Source organism: Lynx rufus, unplaced genomic scaffold (assembly GCF_022079265.1).
Source record: "Lynx rufus isolate CCGP_SWC_20201006 ecotype Redwood Valley unplaced genomic scaffold, mLynRuf1.p SCAF_2, whole genome shotgun sequence".
Classification (NCBI taxonomy): domain Eukaryota; kingdom Metazoa; phylum Chordata; class Mammalia; order Carnivora; family Felidae; genus Lynx; species Lynx rufus.
The window spans coordinates 71,302,090-71,324,536 of record NW_025814834.1 but is presented as its reverse complement, the minus strand read 5'-3'; the positions used below and the strand labels follow the sequence as shown (position 1 = coordinate 71,324,536).

At 38.0% G+C, this 22,447-nt stretch overlaps 1 protein-coding gene across 1 annotated transcript in view; it reads left to right on the top strand.

Annotated features, from left to right (window-relative positions):
- The first annotated feature begins 18,750 nt into the window (after positions 1–18,750).
- The window catches only part of TANK (TRAF family member associated NFKB activator), a 95,094-nt gene continuing 91,397 nt past the window's right edge, over positions 18,751–22,447 (top strand). The window contains exon 1 of the mRNA XM_047083298.1: positions 18,751–18,938. The gene's annotated coding sequence lies outside the window, so the exon portion shown is untranslated. The remainder of the gene's footprint in view (positions 18,939–22,447) is intronic.

The window sequence follows — 22,447 nt, the reverse complement described above, 5'->3', positions numbered from 1 at the left end:
TTTTCTGGAGCGGGCTGGCACCCGGCCGTAGTCTCTGGGAGTCGGCACCAGCATGGTTCCGCACACATTACTGGGTGAGGCCAGCACCCAGCCGTTGCTCCGTGAGACCCTTCCGCAGAGGGGCTAAACGGGTCAAAGCCACAGTACCTCAGAAATAGGAGGTCAGGAAAAACACCTGCATCTGAGATAAAGCCCAGGAGGGAGGTTCTGCCTGGGGCTTGGTCACAGACAGTGTAAAAGCAGGGAGTGGACGGAAGCTGAATACAAAGGACAGGTTCGAGGTTGCTGACGGGGCAGATCAGAGTCCTGATACTAGAGACTGGATAGATGGGTAACTCCATTTTCATCACTCCTGCGCATGCGCACACATCTACAAGCGCCAGAACAATCCACCCCAGTAAGCTAAGCAGCACCATCTAGTGGAGAATGGAGCCATTACACTAAGCCCCGCGCAACTGGGCCAACCTTGCTCTTCAGGAACACAAGTCTCTCCGCTTGCTTAGTTGATGGACTATAACGAGCTTCATAGTTTGACTTCTAGGGGAAAATGAAGTAATTTCAGTCGTATTTCAGTCTGTTCACCAGTCCATCTATTCAATTTTCTTTATTTTTTTCTTTTTTCTCTTTTTTGTTTCTTTTCTTTTTCTTGAATACAGAAAGAGATGGCACAAAAACAGACACACAGACCAATGGAATAGAATAGAAACCCCAGAACTAGACCCACAAACGTATGGCCAACTCATCTTTGACAAAGCAGGAAAGAACATCCAATGGAAAAAAGACAGCCTCTTTAACAAATGGTGCTGGGAGAACTGGACAGCAACATGCAGAAGGTTGAAACTAGACCACTTTCTCACACCATTTACAAAAATAAACTCAAAATGGATAAAGGACCTAAATGTGAGACAGGAAACCATCAAAACCTTAGAGGAGAAAGCAGGAAAAGACCTCTCTGACCTCAGCCGTAGCAATCTCTTACTCGACACATCCCCAAAGGCAAGGGAATTAAAAGCAAAAGTGAATTACTGGGACCTTATGAAGATAAAAAGCTTCTGCACAGCAAAGGAAACAACCAACAAAACTAAAAGGCAACCAACGGAATAGGAAAAGATATTTGCAAATGACATATCGGACAAAGGGCTAGTATCTAAAATCTATAAAGAGCTCACCAAACTCCACACCCAAAAAACAAATAACCCAGTGAAGAAATGGGCAGAAAACATGAATAGACACTTCTCTAAAGAAGACATCCAGATGGCCAACAGGCACATGAAAAGATGTTCAGCGTCGCTCCTTATCAGGGAAATACAAATCAAAACCACACTCAGGTATCACCTCACGCCAGTCAGAGTGGCCAAAATGAACAAATCAGGAGACTATAGATGCTGGAGAGGATGTGGAGAAACGGGAACCCTCTTGCACTGTTGGTGAGAATGCAAATTGGTGCAGCCGCTCTGGAAAGCAGTGTGGAGGTTCCTCAGAAAATTAAAAATAGACCTACCCTATGACCCAGCAATAGCACTGCTAGGAATTTACCCAAGGGATACAGGAGTACTGATGCATAGGGGCACTTGTACCCCAATGTTCATAGCAGCACTGTCAACAATAGCCAAATTATGGAAAGAGCCTAAATGTCCATCAACTGATGAATGGATAAAGAAATTGTGGTTTATATACACAATGGAATACTACGTGGCAATGAGAAAAAATGAAATATGGCCTTTTGTAGCAACGTGGATGGAACTGGAGAGTGTGATGCTAAGTGAAATAAGCCATACAGAGAAAGACAGATACCATATGGTTTCACTCTTATGTGGATCCTGAGAAACTTAACAGGAACCCATGGGGGAGGGGAAGGAAAAAAAAAAAAAAAAAAAAAAAAGGACGTTAGAGTGGGAGAGAGCCAAAGCATAAGAGACTGTTAAAAACTGAGAACAAACTGAGGGTTGATGGGGGGTGGAAGGGAGGGGAGGGTGGGTGATGGGTATTGAGGAGGGCACCTTTTGGGATGAGCACTGGGTGTTGTATGGAAACCAATTTGTCAATAAATTTCATATATATATAAAAAAATACAGAAAGAGAAAAAATTCATTTTTATTTTCAACTTTTATTAAAAATATTTTCTTTAATTTTTTTCTACCATATTTTTTACTTTTGTGTAATTTAATTCAAAGTCTATTTTACTTCCATCATTTGATTTTGATCTACTTCAGTGTATTCTCTTTATCAAATTTTCAAATGATTTCCTTTTTTTTCTCTCTTTCCCCTTTTTTCTCTAATCTATCAAGCCCCTTTCAACACCCAAGCCAACACACATCTAGGATCTAGCATCATTTATTCAATTTTGTGTGTGTGTTTGTTTTTAATTTTTTAATTGTAATATTTTTTTTAATTGTAATATTTTTTTAATTTTAAGGTTTTTACCTCATTAATTCCTTTTCTCCCTTCAAAATGATGAAATGAAGGAATTTACCCCAAAAGAAAGAGCAGGAAGAAACGACTGCCAGGAACTTAACCAACACAGATACAAGCAAGATGTCTGAGCCAGAATTTAGAATCATGATAACAAGAATACTAGCTGGAGTCGAAAATAGATTAGGATCCCTTGCTGTGGAGATAAAAGAAGTAAAAGCTAGCCAGAATGAAACAAAAAAATGCTATAACTGAGCTGCAATCTCGAATGGGTGCCAGGGCAGCAAGGATGGATGAGGCAGAACAGAGAATCAGTGATATAGAGGACAAACTTATGGAAAATAATGAAGCAGAAAAAAAAGAGGGAGATTAAGGCAAAAGAGCACAATTTAAGAATTTGAGAAATCATGGGGTGCCTGGGTGGCGCAGTCGGTTAAGCGTCCGACTTCAGCCAGGTCACAATCTCGCGGTCCGTGAGTTTGAGCCCCGCGTCGGGCTCTGGGCTGATGGCTCAGAGCCTGGAGCCTGTTTCTGATTCTGTCTCCCTCTCTCTCTGCCCCTCCCCCGTTCATGCTCTGTCTCTCTCTGTCCCAAAAATAAATAAAGGTTGAAAAAAAATTTAAAAAAAAAAGAATTTGAGAAATCAGTGACTCATTAAAAAGGAACAACATCAGAATCATAGGGGTCCCAGAAGAGAAAGAGAGAGAAATAGGGGGAAAAGGATTATGTGAGCAAATCATAGTGGAAAACTTTCCTAACCTGGGGAGAGACACAGACACAGACACAGACACAGACACAGACACAGATCCAGGAAGCTCAGAGGACTCCCACGAGATTCAACAAAAATTGACCATCAACAAGGCATACCATAGTCAAATTCATAAAATACTCAGGCAAGGAAAGAATCATGAAGGCAGCAAAGGAAAAAAAGTTCGTAACCTACAAGGGAAGACAGATCAGGTTTGCAGCACACCTATCCACAGAAACTTGGCAGGCCAGAAAGGAGTGGCAGGATATATTCAATGTGCTGAATCAGAAAAATATGCAGCCAAGAATTCTTTATCCAGCAAGGCTGTCATTCAAAACAGAAGGAGAGATAAAAAGTTTCCCAGACAAACAAAAATTAAGGAAGTTTGTGACCATTAAACCAGACCTGCAAGAAATTTTAAGAGGGACTCTCTGAGAGGAGAAAAGATAAAAACAACAACAACAACAACAACAACAAATAAATAAAGACCAAAAGCAACAAAGACTAGAAAGGACCATAGAACACCACCAGAGACTTCAACTCTACACGCAACATAATGGCAATAAATTCCTATCTTTCAGTACTCACTCTAAACGTCAATGAACTAAATGCTCCAATCAAAAGACATAGGGTAACAGAATGGATAAGAAAACACAATCCATCTATATGCTATTTACAAGAGACCCACTTTAGACCTAAAGACACCTTCAGATTGAAAGTAAGGGGACGGAGAACCATCTATCATGCTTATGGTCAACAAAAGAAAGCCAGAGTAGCCATACTTATATCAGACAATCTAGAGTTTAAAATAAAGACTGTATCAAGAGATGAAGACGGGCATTATATCATAATCAAGGAGTCTATCCACCAAGACCTAACAATTGTAAACATTCATGTGCCAAATTTAGAAGCACCCAAATATAAATCAATTAATCACAAACATAAAGAAACTCATTGATAATAATACCATGATAGTAGGGGACTCCAACACCCCACTTAGAGCAGTGGACAGATCATCTAATCAAAAAATCAACAAGGAAACAATGACTATGAATGACACACTGGACCAGATGGACTAAACAGATATATTCAGAACATTTCATCCTAAAGCAGCAGAATATGCATTCTCCAGTGCACATGGAACATTCTCCACAATAGACCACATACTGGGACACAAATCAGCCCTCAACAAGTACAAAAAGATTGAGATCATACTGTGCATATTTTCAGACCACAACGCTATGAAACTCGAAATCAACCACAAGAAAAAATTTGGAAAGGTAACAAATACTTGGAGACTAAAGAACATCTTACTAAAGAATGAATGGGCTAACCAAGAAGCTAAAGAGGAAATTAAAAAGTTCATGGAAGCCAATGAAAATGATAACACCACAACCCAAAACCTCTGGGACACAGCAAAGGCAGTCATAAGAGGAAACTATATAGTAATCCAGGCCTTGTTAAAGAAGGAAGAAAGAGGGGCGCCTGGGTGGCGCAGTCGGTAAAGCGTCCGACTTCAGCCAGGTCACGATCTCGCGGTCCGGGAGTTCGAGCCCCGCGTCAGGCTCTGGGCTGATGGCTCAGAGCCTGGAGCCTGGTTTCCGATTCTGTGTCTCCCTCTCTCTCTGCCCCTCCCCCGTTCATGCTCTGTCTCTCTCTGTCCCAAAAATAAATAAACGCTGAAAAAAAAAATTTTTAAAAAAAAAAGAAAAAAAAAAAAGAAGGAAGAAAGATCTCAGATATACAATCTAACCTTACACCTTAAAGAGCTGGAAAAAGAACAGCAAATAAAACCCAAACCCAGCAGAAGACAGGAAATTATAAAGATTAGAGGAGAAATTAATGCTATCAAAACAACAACAACAAAAAAAAACCCAAAAAACAGTAGAACAGATCAATGAAACCAGAAGCTGGTTCTTTGAGAGAATTAACAAAATTGAGGGGCGTCTGGGTGGCTCGGTCGGTTAAGTGTCTGACTTCAGCTCAGGTCATGATCTCATGGTCCGTGAGTTCAAGCCCCGCGTTGGGCCCTGTGCTGACAGCTCAGAGCCTGGAGCCTGCTTCAGATTCTGTGTCTCCCTCTCTCTCTGACCCTCCCCCGTTCATGCTCTGTCTCTTTCTGTCTCAAAAATAAATAAAACATTAAAAAAAAAGAATTAACAAAATTGATAAACCACTAGACAGTTTGATCAAAAAGAAAAAGGAAAGGACCCAAGTAAATAAAATTAAGAATGAAAGAATAGAGATCACAACCAACACAGCAGAAATAACAACAATAATAAAATAATATTATGAGCAATTATATGTCAATAAAATGGACAATCTGGAAGAAATTGACAAGTTCCTAGAAATATATACACTACCAAAACTGAAATAGGAAGAAATACAAAATTTGAACAGACCCATAACCAGTAAAGAAATTGAATTAGCAATCAAAAATCTGCCAAAAAACAAGAGTCCAGGGCCAGATGGCTTTCCAGGGGAATTCTACCAAACATTTAAAGAAGGGTTAACACCTATTCTCTTGAGCAGTTCCAAAAAATAGAAGTGGAAGGAAAATTTCCAAACTCTTTCTATGAAGCCAGCATTACCTTGATTCCAAAACCAGACAGAAACCCCACTAAAAAGGAGAACTATAGACCAATTTCCTTGAGGAACATGGATGCAAAAATCCTCAACAAGATATTAGCCAACCGGATCCAACAATACATTAAAAAAATTATCCACCACAACCAAATGGGATTTATACCTGGGATGCAGGGCTGGTTCAATATCTGCAAAACAATCAATGTGATTCACCACATCAATAAAAGAAAGGGCAAGAACCATATGATCCTCTCGGTAGATGCAGAGAAAGCATTTGACAAAATACAGCACCCTTTCTTGATAAAAACCCTCAAGAAAGTAGGGATAGAAGGATCACACCTTAAGATCATAAAAGCCATATGTGAAAGACCCAACACTAATGTCATCCTCAATGGGGAAAAACTGGGAGCTTTCCCCCTAAGGTCAGGAGCAAGACAGGGATGTCCACTGTTGCCACTGTTTTCCAACATAGTATTAGAAGTCTTAGCCTCTATAATCAGACAAAGATATAAAAGGCATCCAAATCGGCCAGGAGGAGGTCAAACTTTCACTCTTCGCAGATGAGTGATATTCTATATGATATTCTATATTCTTCGCAGATGAGTGATATTCCATATGATATTCTATATGGAAAACCCAAAAGATTCCACCAAAAAACTGCTAGAACTGATTCATGAATTCAGCAAAGTTGCAGGATACAAAATCAAGGCACAGAAATCGGTTGCATTCCTATATACCAACAATGAAGCAACAGAAAGAGAAATCAAGGAATTGATCCCATTTACAATTGCACCAAAAACCATAAAATACCTATGAATAAATCTAACCAAAGAGGTGAAAAATCTATACACCAAAAACTATAGAAAGCTTATGAAAGAAATTGAAGAAGACAAAAAAAAATGGAAAAATATTCCATGCAGCTGGATAGGAAGAACAAATATTGTTAAAATGATGATACTACCCAAAGCAATCTACATATTCAATGCAATATGTATCAAAATAACACCAGCATTCTTCACAGAGCTAGAATAAATAATCCTAAAATTTGTATGGAACTAGAAAAGACCCCAAATAGTCAAAGCCATCTTGAAAAAGAAAACCAAAGCAGGAGGCATCACAATCCCAGACTTCAAGCTGTACTACAAAGCTGTAATCATCAAGACAGTATAGTACTGGCACAAGAACAGACACTCAGATCAATGGAACAGAATAGAGAACCCAGAAATGGACCCACAAACGTATGGTTAACTAATCTTTGAAAAAGCAGGAAAGAATATCCAATGGAATAAAGACAGTCTCTTCAGCAAATGGTGCTGGGAAAACTGGACAGCGACATGCAGAAGAATGAACCTGGACCACTTTCTTACACCATATACAAAAATAAACTCAAAATGGATGCAAGACCTCAATGCAAGACAGGAAGCCTTCAAAATCCTCGAAGAAAGCAAGCAAAAACCTCTTTGATCTTGGTGGCAGCAACTTCTTACTCAACACGTCTCCAGAGACAAGGGAAACAAAAACAAAAATAAACTACTAGAACCTCATCAAAATAAAAAGCTTCTTCACAGTGAAGGAAACAATCAACAAAACTAAAAGGCAACCAATGGAATGGGAGAAGATATTTGCAAATGGCATATCAGATAAAGGGTTAATATCCAAAATCTATAAAGAACTTATCAAACTCAACACCCAAAAAACAAATAATCCAATGAAAAAAATGGGCAAAAGACATGAATAGACACTTCTCCAAAGAAGACATACAGATGGCCAACCGACACATGAAAAAATGCTCAACATCATCAGGGAAATCAAAACCACAATGTGATACCACTTCACACCTATCAGAATGGCTGACATTAACAACTCAGGCAACAACAGATGTTGGCGAGGATACGGAGAAAGAGGATCTCTTTTGCACTGCTGGTGGGAATGCAAACTGCTGCAGCCACTCTGGAAAACAGTATGAAGTTTCCTCAAAACATTAAAAATAGAACTACCCTACGACCTAGCAATTGCACTACTGGGTATTTATCCAAGGGATACAGGAATGCTGTTTCAAAGGGGCACATGCACCCCCCATGTTTATAGCAGCACTATCAACAATAGCCAAAGTATGGAAAGAGCCCAAATGTCCATCGACGGATGAATGGATAAAGAAGATGTGGTATATTCCTGTGTGTGTGTGTGTGTGTGTGTGTGTGTGTGCGTGCGCGCGTGTGTGTGGAGTATTACTCCGCAATCAAAAAGAATGAAATCTTGCCATTTGCAACTATGTGGATGGAACTAGAGGGTATTATGCTAAGTGAAATTTGTTAGTCAGAGAAAGACAAATATCATATGACTTCACTCATACAAGGACTTTAAGACACAGAACAGATGAACACAAGAGAAGGGAAGCAAAAATAATAGAAAAACAGGGAGGGGGACAAAACATAAGAGACTCTTAAATATGGAGAACAAACTGAGGGTTACTGGAGGGGTTGTGGGAGGGGGGATGGGCTAAATGGTAGGGGGCATTAAAGAATCTACTCCTGAAATCATTGTTGCACTATATGCTAACTAATTTGGATGTAAATTAAAAAAACAAAATTTAAATTTAAAAAAAATGCCTATTTATTTATTTTGAGAGAGAGAGTAGGGGAGGGGCAGAAACAGAGGGAGAGAAAGAGAATCCCAAGCAGGCTCTGTACTGTCAGCGCAGAGCTTGATGCAGGGCTCGAACTCACGAACCATGAGATCATGACCTGAGCCAAAATCAAGAGTCCGACATTTAACCAACTGAGCCACCCAGGCACCCCTGTTACCTGCTTTTAGAGGATACCCATGTCATGGGCCTAACGTATGTCCATTTTCTACTGATTCTGATTATTATAGATTCTCTTCTTAAGAGACACCACGTCATGTGGTGGTAACAGCATAGGTTCCAGAGTTGGACCAGACTTGATTCTAATCCTGGTTTCAGATTAGTAGCTATATGACTCTTGTACCTCTGTTTTCTCATCTGCAGAATGAGAATAAAATTTACTTCATGGTGTGGTTGAGATGACTCAGTAAGGTAATGTATTTGTATATTGCCACCAATGTGGTAGCTGGCATAATGAAGTTACTTAATAAATATGTTTATTTATATTCTTTATTAATTTATTTTTGTCTCTCTCATCATATACCTTAAATTACATTGAGGATCTTGGAAGAAAGCCTGGAGTCCTGCCAGCAATGACTTCACCTTATACTAAGTATTGTCATAAATTTCTTTGTTTAATGTCTTGTACTATAATTCTTATAAGTGCGTTGGGCCAAGGTATTCGATTGGGTAGTTTCCTCAAGTTTCTGGGTAGAAATCAACTCAAGAGAGGAGTAAATGAAATCTGTTAACTTATTTCTTTGAATTAGAGTCTTGCTACCATAAAAAGTTTTTCTTAATGTATAATGCCAAAGAGGAAATTCTTCCTTCAGTAATATAAACTCATTCTGTGTGACCACCCATTCAGCAGTAATAAAGAATGTCAGGTTGCAAAGCCAGTCTTATATTTCTCTATGCCCCAGATATATCATGGACTATCAAGTGCCTAGCAATGGCATAGCACTTCTAGCAGTTTGTGAGGGTACAAAATACACACAAGTCATGGCCTCTGCTCTCAAAATACATAGGACAGTTATAACAATGAAGGAATGTATAAAATAAGCTAACTTATATGCCTCAGAGTCTCAGTGCTAGAAAAGTTCAGAAGAGAAAGGAAAGTTTTCTAATGGTAGGGGAAAGTTTCACCTTTGGGCAAAAAGGACAGCTAATTCAATTAAATAGAATGTCCCAAATGAATGTGCCATCAAACACTAAATACATTGTATTTGTTTCTGGATAGCTTCATTTTTTTTCTTCTTAAAAACCCTACCTCCTCCTTTCATACTTCAAGAATGCAAGGAACCCTCTCTGTGCAGCCATCCTGAACACAGCCATCCTTCTTCACATTCTTCCTTCTCACGCCCTCACCCTCACTTTACCTGCTTTTCTTCTCTATTATCTCCTGTGTCCTATCCCCTAATAAACAAGCTCTGTGTAAGAAACTCAATCCTGCCAGGGGATAGAATCAGGAAGTATTGGTATGTTAGAGTTGATTGACATTTGAGGCACTGGAGAGTTACTCTTCCCTTCATTCACTGTATGCAGCCAAGGACTTTCCATCTTCTGGTATCATTCAGTCATTTATTCTTTCACTTAAGAGGATACAAGCCACTCTATCATATACAAAGTTCCCAGTAACTGTATTTCTGCCAAATTTCCCTTATTCTTAAAAATCATATCCTCTGCCTCATTTCCATGTAATCAGTTTAGACAAAATCGAGAAATGGGTAAAACTATCTTTTGTACTCACAGACTCCTCATTCTTCGCCATGTTCCTCTTCAGTGACCACCTCCAACCTAGTTTCTCAAATATTTCTCATTGTCCTTATCAATAGTTAGCATTAGAGTCTCAGCCACCTTGAGGTTTAATGGCCCACAACAGTATAATGGTTCTCCTTAATGGATAGATTTAATTGGGTTCAAAGTCTTGTATTGTAAATAAAGGTCAAACCTATTTCAGACATCACTCAAGGACGATTTGGTGAGCCCCAAGATTTTGGTGGGGACCACGCCTGAAGAGACATTTTGTAGTTAACACTGTTTTACCTACCTTCAAGTAATATAGATAATATGCTTAGTAAAAGCTACTGTTAAATATTGACATAACAGAATATAATGAAAACAAATCCCTTACATTCAAAAGTGTGACAGCTAAAAATATTTTGTCTCCCAGTTCCAAAGCCACGCTTTATTTTCTACTCTGAAAAAATGGAGCTAAAATATTGAAACAATTCTCCTTTTCAGTGAAGATGATGGTAACCTTTGTCAGTGCAGGGATCTGGAGAGACATTATGAGAGAAATAGGGCTTCACTTTCTGAGTCTGGTGTTTCCTATTTGCTTCTTCTGGTTCCTATCTCACTGCTTCCAGCTTTACGTTTGGGGTTCACCCAGTGGCACACACCCCCACTGAGTTTCAGTGGCAAACATATGGATGGCTTCCCATCAAGTCTCAATAACATCTCTATTGACAGTTTCCCAATGAGTCTCGTTTGTGTCAGAAGTCAGCATCCCAGTCTTGGCCCACCTACATTTAGGAGGAGTGTTTCAACCTCTTTCCTCAGCATCTGTGGATCAGTTCTGGCCGGGCAACCAAGCAAAATTCTCTGTAATCCAGTGATGTGAAGCCACATCCTTTCCAATGTGGCCAGAATTTCAGCCTTGGAGAGGAAGGCTCTTTTCCACGTTGTTCCTTCCTTAGGTACTCTGAGTCCTAGGGTTTTGTTTTGTTTTTAGTTGTCTTTACCTCTTTATAGATCATCAGCTGCTATAGTTAATAATTCTTTATATTAAACTTTTCCTATTCAAACTACTGTATGTTTTCTGTTTCCTGATTGGACCTTGATTGATATAAGAGGGAGGATAAGAGATGTTTGTCCCTAAAAAATAAAGGTTCAAAGAATTTGTTTAAGGGGCACCTGGATGGCTCAGTCAACTGAACATCTGACTCTTGTTTTCAGCTCAGATCATGATCTCATGGTTCGGGGGTTTCAAGCCCTTTGTCAGGCTCTGTACCAGTACTGCACTACTGGTGTTTGGGATTCTCTCTCTCTCTCCCTCTCTATCTGCCCCACCTCTGCTCACCTGCACTCTCTCTCAAAATAAATAAATAAACAAACAAACAAACATTTTTAAAAATTTATCTATGGGAATAGGGAAGAGGGACCCTGGCCAATTAGGTTTCTAAATTGAGGTATAATTGACATATAACATTATACTAGATTCAGGTGTACAACATAATGATTCAAGATTTGTATATATTGAAAAATGACCACCACAATAAGTTTAGTTAATATCCATCACCATATATAGTTACAGTTTTCTTCAATGATGAGAATTTTTAGGAGCTACTCTCTTAGCAACTTTCAAGTATGCAATACCGTATTAACTATAGTCACCATGTTGTACATTACATCTCCGTGACTGATTGATTTTATAACTAGAAGTTTTTACTTTTTGACTCTATTCATCCACTTCACCCACCCTTGACCCCCCACTTCTAGCAGCCACCAATCTGTTCTCTACATCAATAAGCTCAGTTTTTGTTTGTTTCTTTGTTTGTTTGTTTTTAGGTTCCACATATAAGTGAGATCATACAGTATTTGCTTTTTTCTATCTGGCTTATTTTACTTAGCGTGATGCCCTTGAAGTCAATCAATCCATGTTGTTGCAAATGGCAAAATTTCATTCTTTTTGATGGCTCAACTATATTCCGTTGTATATATACACCACATCTTCTTTACCCATTTATCTATTGATGACTACTTAGATCATTTCTATATCTTGGCTATTGTAAATAATGCTGCAATGAATATGGAGGTGCAGGTATCTTTTTGAGTTAGTGCTTTCTCTTTTATCTATAAACACCCAAAAATTGAATTGCTGATCACATGGTAGTTTAACTTTTAACTTTTGGGGGGAAATTTTTTCACCAATTTAAATCCCCACTAGTTACACAAGGGTTCCCTTTTCCCCACATCCTCACCAACACTTCTTATTTATTGTCTTTTGATAATAGCTTTTCTAACAGGTATGAAGTGATTTTTATTTGCATTTCCCCGATAATTAGTAATGTTGAGCCTCTTTTCATGTGTCTATTGGCCATCTGTATGTTTTCTTTGGAAAAATGACTATTCAGATACTCTGCCCACTTCTTTAATCAGAGTTTTTTGTTTTTTGTTTTGTTTTGTTTTTGTCACTGAATTTTATGAGTGTTTTATATATTTTGGATATTAACCTCTTCCCAGATATATAATGTACAAATATTTCTTCTATTCAGCAAGTTGTCTTTTCATTTTATTGATGGTTTCCTTTGCTGTGCAGAAGCTTTTTAGTATAATGTAGTTCCACTTGTTTATTTTTGCTTTTGTTGCCTTTGCTTTTGGTGTCAAATCTTAAAAATCATCAAGACCTATATCAAGGAACTTGCCACCTATGTTTTTTTCTGGGAGTTTTGTGATTTAATTGGACTTTATACATCTGTTTCTGCAAAAATATTAGCACAAAATAGGCCACAAACAGGCCATGTTGGAAATATAAGAACTGCAGTCATAATATTTTGCACATGGTATTCAGACTTCCAAACTTTGAGAGACAGAGAAAGAGAATACCTGTCTCAGGGAGTTGTAAAGATCAGTACCTAGGACAGTGCTTGCCAAGTAGCAAATTCTCCAAAAGGCTGTTTTTGTGTGTGTGTGGTTATTGCTGTTATTCATGACTTCTTTCTTACTATATGAGTATTATGTCAAGATTTCAATTATGAGTAACAGAAAATCCAACTCAAACTACCTTAAACAATAGAAAAAGACTTTGGGGATTACATAATAACAAAGTCAGGAACTTCAAAGTTGATTGATTCAAAGACTCAGAGATACCATTAAAGATTCATTTTTGTCTATCACTCTTTCTGGACACCCAGTGGTGGCTTATCCTAAGGCTGAAACTTTTTGTACAGTTAGGCTGGCTGTCAGACATAACAAGTTTTGTGCATCCTTGTTTACTCTCAGTGAGAAAGTGACCTTTGTATTCCAAACAAGAGTACTGGGATTCACCAAGATCATTGCTTACCCATGTATCAGGAATGGAATTAGCTTCCCAAACAGCACATAGGCTATAAGGGGGAATAAGAAAAGTCAGTATGGATGCTGCATAGATGAACCAAAATATATTGCTAAATAATTTAATTTCCTCTGTCAGGTTTTCCTGCAGTCCTTGTACATATTCACATTATGATTTTTACAGAGACAGTAAATAAAAATATGACAAGGAATAAAGAACATAACAAAAAACCTTTTATATAGTCTTACCATGTGCTCAGTGTTTTAAATGTTTTGCATATACTCACCAATTTGATCCTCAAAAGTACCATAAGATTTAGACAAGAAGCTATTCAAGAATGGAATCAGGATCTGGAATATAGGCAATATGGCTCAGGTATCTATGCGCTTAATGCTTCTGCTATAATGCCTCTTAACAAAGAGGTGATTTTCAATTCCTCTGATGTGTTAAACAAAAAGCTTGGTTCTATGGTACCCTCTCCCCAGAGGTGATCAGCATAGAGCAACTGGTGAATGAAGGACTAATGAATAAATGAATGGCATGGAAAAGCAGTGCTTCTAGGATTTTTTTCCCCATCCAAACAATATTTTAAAACTTGAAACCCAATGACAAGAGGCAAAACACAACACCAATAGGGTAAATAGAAAAAGTTCTCTAATCACATCCCACTCAGCTTTCAAACCTTTACAGCATCCTCAAATTATAAAGTCAGAGATGATCAAGTACTTTGGAACTAGGTTGTCTAATGCCAGTGGAAATCTGTCAACACCATCAATCAGCTGCTTGATATTGACAAAATCAACCTCTTGGAGTCTGTTTCTCCTTCTTTGAAGTGAAGGGATTCAACCAGGTTATATGAAAAACAACATGCACACACACACACATGCACACGCATGCACACATACACAATTACTCTTACACTTCCAGCACTACTTCAATCTTTCCTCCTCAAACAATAGCTTGTGATTTTACTTAGAACCATGTTTATTGACTCTTTCATCGTGGCTCTGGCATCCCTCCAAATATGAACAAATTCAAAGGCAACTGGTAAACCAAAGAACAAATAACACACAAAGAGCCCTGAAATCTTTCTGTGAGCTTCAACTAGTTAAGCCTTCCAGTGACCCCCCCCGGAATCAAGCTAAACAGTTTCCAAAGGGCAGATGTCTTTGAAAGTTTGACTTATTTTCTTAAAGCCATAAAAAAACCCAGAGTTTATGGATTATCCTTTTTGTCTCTCCCTCTTTTCTCTCTAATTTCTATCTCATTGTCATTGCGTCTTAGAGGTTACAGATGGGTTAACATGGGTTTTTTTTAATCTCCTCATTTGTAGAAAATTACAAGTATGAACTATTAATCCTGCTAATATTAGAAAATATATCAGGACTAAATTACCGTACTGTATGTGTTTGCATAGAAAATTATTGATGACCTTAATGACTTTAAGCATCTCGCAGTAATTTCAATTTCATGAATTCATAAATCCAAAAGAAATATGTTTCCAGTAATGCAAATTTGTTTTCTACCATTTATAAATTCTGGATCTCTGTGAAGGAGCCAAGTAATTTTTATTTTCTTTGTTCCAATATCTAAACCATTTTTCTGGGTTTCTCAGTTTAGAAAGAAAATGACTGTGAGACTCATTCTTTTGGTCGGTGGTTCTCATTAACCTTGGACAGGAGAAATCCCAGTATATAGATCAAAATAAAAAGGCTATTTGGCAATAAACTAAATGTATCACTACCTTGGCCACTAAAAGAGAAAGTAGGATGCATAACATCAGACGCAGACATTTCAATAGTGAGGTGCATTTATTCCTTGGTGAAATTTTGTCAACTTATAAGATTTTTAATGGAAAGTTAGATAGTTCACGTTGTACCCTGAAGAAAGTACCATGGGTTTTGCTTTTGTGTGTGACTTACTAAATTATACATAACAGATTAGAAAGGAAAAAATTGAAGGATAATTAAATCTTCACAATCAAAAGGTGCACTGTCATTTTTCTTAACTAATGACATTGAATCTGCTCCCAGTCTGCCCTATTTTCCTAAATTGATATTTTAGAAAAGGCATGAAGTCTAATTCACTATTCCACTCTCAGAAAAAAAAACCCTTCTGCATCACCCTCCTTTTCCTTTCCCATCTTCTTGTTGTCTCTGATTACACCATTCTTACATGCCCTTCCTAAAGCCAAACTAGTGCATATCGAGCAGGGATTGGAGGTGATATACTCTCTATTCATTAACTTCTTGTCAGTCTGGCAGCTTTCAAAATTAGGCATAAGAAGAAATAAAAATTGGTAGGGAAAACATCTGAACTTCTTTTCACCTCTAAAATTCCATAGTATCAGTGAATGAAAAGATCTGTATTAAATAATGTGCCCTATAATGGACATCAGCCTGCCAGCAAGTGGAGGCTAGAAAATTCTACTGCTTCTACAAATACCATGCCTGTAACAAGGATCCACCCTGAAGTTTCCCATGTGATCCATCATCTGAACCAAGTTGCTCAATCAGATACCTATCCCATGCAGCCCAGCTGTTTAACTAGCTTCTTGGCCAGAGTTGCAGGTACTTGGTGTCCCCTCATGGAGGAGAGAACCTATCCCTGAATCCCAGTCAGCAATGAAGGGCACTGGCCTTCCTGCCCTCCACTTTTCCCAGGGAAGACTCTTGCTTTCCTAGAATTTTTCTTAGGAAGACCTTTCACCCAGATCTGCCCTGAGAACCCTGCCACCCCAAGGTGGCATTATTTGTTCATTATATGTTCATTATTTGATTAGAAACTCCTTGGCCACTCTCCTCTGCCTGAATGGGAACCTGACTTTTGCCTCTCATTCTCTAATTTGGGCTTGGAGCACCCTCCCATCTCCTCCTGCCCAGGTCATCGTACCCTAACCTTTGCCATATTGGCTTGGTGCCATTTTGCTCCTTCCTCCCCTGCAGTAATCTCCACATTTCTATCAGCCTGGTCACGGGGTTTATGACTCTGAGAGGAAAAAAGGAGGGGGAGGGAATAGGAAAAGGAACTGATAAAGACAACAGAGTTAAGAACTTACATCTACCTCACATGTTCTGCCTAGAGCCAGAACCAGTCGGTGGCACAGGTTTTAAATACCATACACTCAAAAAGATTTTCAAAAATCTCTAACTACAGCTTCTCTGTCTTGCCTCAAGACCCTCTTGCAGCCAGTGCCCCTCCAGGTTGAGGCCAAGTACTCAGGACTAGCCTGCTCTGCAGGCGCTTGGACATCAGCCAAGCTCACATGCCAAAGTAAATAGAAAAGGGAAAGGGCACAGAATAGAGAGATCAAAAGGGCATTTCCCAGTTAAGACATCAGCACCACTTTTTTTTTAAGGTGTATTTTTAAAATTCTGCTCATGGGAAAATATAAATTTTTGAGAAGAAAATTCTCCTTCCACTGTTTTATTTTGTGGTACTTACAGTATTAGATAGGTTTTATTTTTCCATTGTATACAAGAGAGTTTAATGTTTGATATCAGTAAGATAATTTGTAAAACACAAAGTTCTGAAAGAAATTAATATTTCACTGTATGTTAGATGAGTAAACGGAATGTTTTTCATTACAAGCTAACTCATCATTTTAGACATTTTTAAAAAGTATTTCCTTTTCAGGGGCACCTGGATGGCTCAGTCAGTTAAGTGTCTGACTTCAGCTCAGGTCCTGTCTCCCAGTTGGTGGATTTGAGCACTGGGTCGGAGCCATCAGGCTCTGTGCTGACAGCTCGGAGCCTGTAGCCTGTTTCAGATTCTGTGCCTCCCTCTCTCTCTGCCCCTCCCCCACTCACACTCTCTGTATCTCTCTCTCTCAAAACTAAATAAACATTTTTAAAAATTTTTAAGTATTTCCTTTTCATAGAATAATGTCATCATGGGTAGAAATATCTCAGACTTATTTAACATCTAATTTAAGAGAAGGCAATGTTTTAAAGTAGAAAAGAAACTAGGGGCGCCTGGGTGGCTCAATCAGTTAAGCATCCAACTTTGGTTTAGGTCATAATCTCACAGTTTGTGAGTTCGAGCCCCACTTGGGACTTCACGTTGACAGTGCAGAGCCTGCATGGGATTCTCTCTCTCTCTCTCTCTCTCTCTCTCTCTCTCTTTCTCTCTCCTCTCTCTCCTCATAGGATTCTCTCTCTCCCTCTCTCTCTGCCCCTCGCGCACTCGCACCTTCTCTCTCAAAAAGTAAATAAAATAAAATAATTAAAAAAATAAAAGTCCTTAAAAAAGAGAGAGAGAAGAAAAGAAACTAGACTGACAATCAGAAGTTCTAAATTCTAGTCATTCTTCTGACCGTGGAACTTCTGGTAACGTCTCAAATTCCTCATCTGCAAAATGCAGAAATTGAACAAAGAGACTCTCCACCTTTTGTTGTTGTTGTGATTACGGTCATTTTCCTGCTCAATAACTTGCTGTGCTGAGAGTATAGTACAGTAAAAAAAAAAAAAGTGCACTTGGATACAAAGCCTCAGATGCCTCTAACTTTCTTTGTGACTGAGGATTTACCCTCTCCTGTTTCCTCATCTGTAATAAAAAGGAAATGGAACATATGGTGTCTCAGGACATTTCCAGCTCTAAAATTTTATAACAAAGAAAAATGTCTGTGGTGCCTATGCTGCCTTCCATTTGCATGTAAAACTCGATGTTTTGCTCCAAGTGGCCTGAGAAGAATACACGCATTTGTGGAGCATTTCCCCAGTGTGCTAGAACATGCACTCATCCATATGAACAGGGCACCTCAGCTCCCAAGGAGAAAGCTGAATTAAGAGCCTTTTTTGCTTCACCTTTTTCATTAGTCCCTGAGATGATGCTCTGGCATCCAGCATAAACTTTATTATTACCAGGCTTCATCCATGTGACCTCTGAAGGCCTTGAAGCAAAGACAACCACCCTCAAGTCTAGTCATTACCTGCTGTTTATAAATATGCCGCTTAGGTTGAAAAATGCCTTCTTAAAAGCCAAAAAAAAAAAAAGCGCCATTTATCAAATGAACTTTAAAATTCTCTTGCATGAAAATGTGTTTCATACAAAAATATTTTTGTGTTTACAATTTCCGGATTTTTGTTAAAATGCCCTAACTATTCAAGAAAAAGTATCTTTGATTCAGAAGGAAGTCAGGGCTATAGTCATGGGTGGTTTACAGAACATTTTCTGGTAGTCTTTACTTCATTTCAATATCTTGCCACGATTGGCTGTTGAGAGCTACAAATAAGGAAGTCTTCAATTTAGGGGATTTCTCAGTGGAAGTTCCCAGTTCAACACAAGGGAGAGCTCAGGACAGTTTGGGCGGCATTGCTAGAGTCTGCAGATAAAGTTTCCAGACTCTGTAACTGCCTACGTCTTTCAAGAGCACTACTCTGTGAAGGAAGACTTCTAACTTGGAAAAGAGATAAGCCAAACTTGGGCTGTTCCTACCAATTCTCAACTAGCAAGGTGGACTGGATGTCTTAGACTGAAGCGTTGCAGATTTGTTCCGCTCTTGCTTCTGCAAAGTGAGTAATTTATGACATGATTCGATAATGCCTTGTATTCATTGTCATAACTGGAAATTTGGCCTTTAAAAAATACGGCCCCTAGCCAAGACCAAAGAAAATTTTTGAAAATACTGTGCTCTTTTTACATTCCTCTCAACTTTTAAGAGCAAATGTATGTCTCTACTTGAAATAATTTTTTTAAGTTTATATCTGGAATATAGATCTTCTCCAATGAGTGGTTTTTATAACATAATGTAAGACTTGAAAGATATGTATTTGGCATATGTTAAGGTATAATTAGCTTACTAGATTTAAAAGTAAAATAATACTGTATATATTTGTACTTCTGGGGAGCTAAATTCTTAAAGATCACTTCTGGCCTGATCCAGTGTATCCATTCAAAAATTAACTCAAGTTTAGTATTTTTTCATCTCCTAAGAAACATATGCTAATGAATATTTTTTTACAGTAAAATATTAACCTTATAGACAACTTTGCATTTCCTATCTTAAAACATTTAAGAGTTCACCATTACGGTAATCCAGGCTTATTTGATTACCAATTGGCTGTTATATTCACTATCAAAAATGAATATTTAAGGATTGTGTACTATTTCTTTAAGTTTTTTCTTAAGGATAGTCCTAGGAAAAGTTGATAGTTTGGACAGATTAAACATCAGAAATCATTATTAGCATCAATAGCTGCCATTTATTGAATGTCTGCTAGAGAAAAAGTTACAGGATCTTCCAGCTTGTAAGTGGCAGACCCAGGGCTTAAACCTGAGCCCTGAGGTTCAGGGCTGGACCTGACTGAGGTTCCTGCAAGCAGCTAGTAGGGCCCTACGGCCAACATCCAGTTATTTCCTTAAACACTTGTGACAGTAAAAGACATGGCCAAGTGGAAACTTTTAAATACATTCGTTAAATTCTGCCAAGAAAAAACAGTTCTAGCTGGAATTTCATGGAACTTAGGCACTAATTGAAGGAAAAGATCATCCTTACAATACAGAACCTTCCTGTCTGCACACATTATTTTTCTTTCCGTATATTAAGGCCTTGGGAAACATATAGGTTCTTTGTTTATTATCAAATGTATTCCAATATATTTTATCGTTTTTGTGTGTAGAGTTAGGGACGCTATTGGAGAGGGATGTTCTTTCCTCTGTATTTTCTAACTAATTACTGCTATCATTTAGGAGAGTTCTTTATTTCGTATTTTTATCTTGTATCCAGCTATTATATTGTTCTTCTATTTGTTCTAAATTAGTTAGGTAATTCATATGTGATGCCTGTTTAGGAAAAATATAATTTTTTCTCCTCTTTTTTTTGTTTTACTTCTCTCCAAAACTTCTAGAACAGTGTTTAATAACAGAGGAGATAGCAGCTAACCATGTCTTGTTCTGATCTCAGTGGGAATTTCCCTAGTGGTTAACATTAAGAATGACGATGGCTGTTGGTTTGAGATAAATACATTTATCATGAAAACCAAGTAACTACCAAATCTACTTCTCATTCTATTTTAGTAAAGGTGTGTCAGTACTTCATGTTAAACAAATTCAATGTAATTTTGGTATTATTATAGACAACTCTATGGTTTGTCTACTTTAAAGTATATAGTGCTCTGCTGTTACACAATATGGTAATTGCATTATTTAAAATTTCTATGTTATCAGGGCACTTGGGTGGCTCAGTCAGTCAAGCTTCTGATTCTTGATTTCAGCTCAGGTTGTGATCTCATGGTTCGTGAGTTCAAGCCCCACATCAGGCTCTGTGCTGACAGTGTGAATCCCTGCTTGAGATTCTCTCTCTCTCTCTCCCTCTCTCCCTGCCCCTCCCCTGCTTGCACTCTGTCTCTCAAAACGGATAAATAAACTTAAAAAAACATGTTATAAAAAATCATGCCTCCATCATAAAGGTAGATTTATAATATAAAGCATATTTAGTTATTGCTTTAGTTAAAATAATAAATTAGTTGATCAAAATGAACCAAGCCAAACCTACACATTTCCTCATTTTCTCTTTATCCACATGCTTAGATGCCTCTCCTCTATTATTTTGGCTTCACAATTTAGTTCGCAGCTCAAATTAACAGAAAAGAATGAAAACAATGTAGCATAGCCAAGGAACCCTATCCAGGCAGAGTAACCAGATACTCAAACAAAGCAGCTGTTCCTACAGCTTTGTGCAAAAAAGCTTTCTCCTTATTATGACTGTGCTAGTTGTAAGCCACAACTCTGTTATAACCAACAGTGGTGTGCAAAGTATGTGTCCAAATTAATTAATTTTATGACTGCTTTGGATTCTGTGTCTCCCTCTCTCTCTGTTTCTCCCCCACTCATGCTCTGTCTCTGTTTCTCAAAATAAATAAATGTTAAAAAAAAATCAAATTAATTTTATGCCAATTTATATTAAGAAAATGTATGCCAAAAGAGAATTATCTGGGGGCGCCTGGGTGGCTCAGGTGGTTAAGTGTCTGCTTTGGCTTAGGTCACGATCTCGTGGTTCATGGGCTCGAGCCCCACATAGGGCTCTGTGCTAACAGCTCAGAGCTTGGAGACTGCTTTGAATTCTGTGTCTCCCTCTCTCTGCCCTTCCCCAACTCGTGCTCTGTTTCTCTCTCTTAAAAAATAAGCATAAAAAATTTTTTTTAATAGAAATTAAAAAAAAAGAAATATCTGTAATTTACTGAGAACTTTTGCTTTCATTTTCACAAGTGAAATGAATCTGTATTTTTATTTTCTGATAAAAATACCAAAGTTTTCTATGTTCTAAAAAGGTTTAATGAGAGTTTTCTGTTCCTTGAAATATTTAAAGAGCAAATCTTCACACTGTTTATCTTTGGCACCCACTTTTGGATGTAGTTCTTTAAAAGCTTTCTGATATTTTCTATGGTTATTGATATTGTTGGATTTTATGCTGTTTTTTTCACGCAGTTTAGGTTGCTTATAAATGATCCTTGTCATCAAATTTTTCAAAGGTATTACCATACACAGTATTCTCGTACTTTTTCATAATCTCCACAATCATGTAGATAACCCTTTTTCATTACCAATTTTGTTTATTTATGATTTCAAAGGGTTTTTTTTTAATGTTTATTTAAGAGAGAGAATACATGGGCATGAGCAGGAGAGGAACAGAGAGAGAGAGGGAGACAGAGGATCCAAAGCAGGCTCCGAGCTGACAGCAGAGAGCCTGATGCATGGCTCAAACTCGTAAACTGTGAGATCATTACTTAAGCCGAAGTCAGATGCTTAAATGACTGAGCCACCCAGGCCCCTCATCATTTTAAGTTTTCAAAATAAGTTTGCAGTTTTGTGTCCTCTTTGATCCAAGAATTATTTAGGACAACGAAGTCTTTTTTCAGTTAATAGATTTTGTTTGTTTAGAACAGTTTTCGATTTAGAGAAATGTTGAGCAAACACAACAGTTTCCATACACCACCCCATCACCCAGTGTCCCCGGTTATTAACATCTTACATTAGTATGGTACATTAAGGAACCAGTATTCGTACATTTTTCTTAACTCAA